The 3,094-nt window shown below is 49.6% G+C and overlaps 1 pseudogene; it reads right to left on the bottom strand.

The window, feature by feature from the left end:
- Positions 1 to 512: 512 nt before the first annotated feature.
- Positions 513 to 2,153, bottom strand: LOC145983301 (large subunit ribosomal RNA; annotated as a pseudogene).
- Positions 2,154 to 3,094: the final 941 nt, after the last annotated feature.

The following is a 3,094-nucleotide window of genomic DNA, read 5'->3' as shown; positions in this document are numbered from 1 at the left end:
CCTCCGGCGGAGAGCTCCGCGTGGAAGCCCTCCTACTCCATTGCATTCATTCATTCATGCACTTTCATTAAATGCGACTAGAGTCTTAAGCTCAATCAACCGATATACGGTTGAATGCTGGCCGGCACAAGTGCCGGTCAATTTCAATCATTATTAACGTGCTTTTGGTCCGGTGCTCTACAGTTAAGCTCAACCTAACTGCACAAGACACCTCTATCTGCCGGCACATTTACAAGTGCCGGTCAATTTCCAGTGCTCTACAGCGAGCTAAACTGGGATGCATGTCTTTTGGTCGGCTGGGTCGTAGGGCAACCAAGTCACCCTAAAAACCCCAAGTCCAGCTATCCGCCACATGCTGGAAGCCCCGGTGCGCAGCACCAGTTAAGGTGCCGGCTGCCGGTTTGGGTGTCCTCCCCCGGTCGAAACTGGGGTCTGGACTCCCGGCGGAGGTCCCCGGAGGGACCTCCTGAAAGTAGGAGCCTGCTTTTCAGGTGCCGTGCAGCCGACAGCACGAACCTGCAAGCGAGGGCTGCCTTTCAACGGGTCGCCACCGTACGGAGGCTTCACCGCTCACGACGCCCCGCCAGATACCCAAGTCGTCTACGAGTGGTTCAGGGTCCCAACTTCCGAGTGCTTCATTACCCCTTGAATCCCCATCTAGAATCCCAAAGACCTCGGTCAGTGGGGCAAGTGGGCGGAGTCTCGATGGCACTACTCGCGGGGAGCCTCACCCCCCGGTTTGGGGGGTTGGTTGGTGGCTCCCCGCCTTACCGGTCCCCGGCGAAGGGGTCCAGCGTTGGTGGTTCTGCCTTTCAGAGTGCAGGGACCCACGGTCACGCAGCTCCGGGCACGGCTTCGGCCTTAGAGGCGATCAATCTTCAGCCGTCGGACGTAGCTTCGCACCAAGGTTCGATCGAACCAGCGCGGTACCATTGGTCCGAACCTGGGGTTCCTCTCGTACTAACCAGGATTACCTTGGCCGCGTTCTAAACGCCAGGAGGATAAAACTAACCTGTTTCACAACGGTCTAAACCCAGCTCACGTTCCTTGTTGGTTGGTGAACAATCATACGCTCGGGGAGCGCTGCGTCCCCACGGTAAGAAGAGCCGACATCAAAGGATCAAAAAGCCGCGTCGCTATGAACGCTTGGCGGCCACGAGCCAGTTATCCCTGTGGTAACTTTTCTGTCACCTCCCGCCGAAGATCCTTCGGACGGCGAGGATCGATAGGCCCCGGTTTCCCGGGTCTCACCCGTACTGAGGGTGCGGATCAGGGCGGCTTTTGCCCTTTCGCTCTACGCGAGGTTTCTGGCCTCGGTGAGCCGCCCTTAGGACACCTGCGTTATCCTTTGACAGATGTTCCGCCCCAGACGAACTCCCCACCTGCCGTTGTCCCCGGATCGGGTCGGCCCCCTGTCCGGCACGGACCGGGAGTCCGGTCCGGCCGGCCAGTAGCAGGGGCCTTGGTTCATGAACAACGTGCGACGAGGATGGGGAACCCCGACGCCCGCGTCCCGTCCAACCGGGTGAGTCGGAAAACAGTGAGAGTAGTGGTATTTCACCGGCGGGCACTCGAAGGAGCCCTCCCACTTATGCTACACCTCGTCACGTCTCCCGACAGCGGCAGACTAGAGTCAAGCTCAACAGGGTCTTCTTTCCCCGCTGACATTCTCCAAGCCCGTTCCCTTGGCTGTGGTTTCGCTAGACAGTAGGTAGGGACAGGTTTGGAGGGGCACGGGGGACGAGGTCCTCCAGCCACCTCTCACCTCGCTCACAATTACACCTTCTCTCCCAGCGTAGTTCCCGTACATTGCAGTTCTTTTTTGCACATTTAGCTGGGAGCGGTCGTGCCCCTCAGAAGGATAAGGGTGTAAAAGGAAAAGGAGAGGATTATTCACCTTGGTACCTGAAGATTACACCAAGGTGTGTTTCCAACATTAGATAGAGAGTACTAAAAGAAAAATTTTAACACAACACAACAATTAAAATAAAATATGATATATAATATAGACAAACAAAAAATAGTAGTTGTTAGTTGGTCCTTAGACCTGTTCTGGAGACACAGGTTAAATTCCTGTATTATGAGAGGACAGCAAGAAGAAAGGCTGTTCCACTTCATCACTAACACTCAACTTCCCACTTCCAGTATTACTAGAACATTCAGAATTTACTTTAAGAAAGACAGAAGAAGTTGGTTATATATCATAGATATGTAAGATATAAATTTAGATATAAAAACAAGGAATATTAAAGATGAAATAAAATATATAAGCATAAAAGAGAAAATAAAAAGAAAGAAATATAAATACATAATGATATATAAAACAATAAATCAATATATATAATATAATTCAGATTCTAGGAAGCTAAAAAGATTTGCATTAGAATTTATCATATGAGATAGTCCTTAGACCAATTTCTTTTAGGAATTAGAACTTGAGAAATGATTAGAAGGGACAACCAGAAGAGTGGCTGTTCCCATACCCGTTCATCTTGCGGCACACAGGTCCAAGGAAAGTCCAACAAGCCCAGTTCCAAACTCTTGAAGCACTCACCACCGACATAGTCACTTTCACTCATTAAGGAAATATTATAGATCATAACGGTTCTCGGCATTAAACACCCTCTTCTTGTTCTGTTCAAGCCAGTTCTAAATCCAATAATTTATTTCTGGCTGACACTTCACTTTGAAGTCCATCAGATGTGCCCATGCATGTTCTTCTAGCAACACACGGGTCCAAGGAAAGTCCAGCAGAATCAACTAGTTTCTTGAAGCACACTTGAAGCACTCGTAGGGCACTCATCTTCAGTAAACAACGGTTCTCAGAATTAAACACCCTCTTTTTGTTCTGTTTCAGCCAGTTCCAAATCCAATAATTTGTTTCTGGCTGACACTTCACTTTGAAGTCCATCAGATGTTCCCATGCGTGTTCTTCTAGCAACACACGGGTCCAAGGAAAGTCCAGCAGAATCAACCAGATTCTTGAAGCACACTTGAAGCACTCTTAGGGCACTCAACTTCAGTAAACAACGGTTCTCGACTTTAAAACACCCTCTTCTTGTTCTGTTCCAGCCAGTTCTAAATCCAATAATTT

Source organism: Lepisma saccharinum, unplaced genomic scaffold, assembly GCF_977018435.1.
Source record: "Lepisma saccharinum unplaced genomic scaffold, izLepSacc3.1 HAP1_SCAFFOLD_761, whole genome shotgun sequence".
NCBI classification, from domain to species: domain Eukaryota; kingdom Metazoa; phylum Arthropoda; class Insecta; order Zygentoma; family Lepismatidae; genus Lepisma; species Lepisma saccharinum.
Note: the sequence above shows the minus strand (reverse complement) of the source record. Positions and strands in the feature narration are given on the sequence as shown.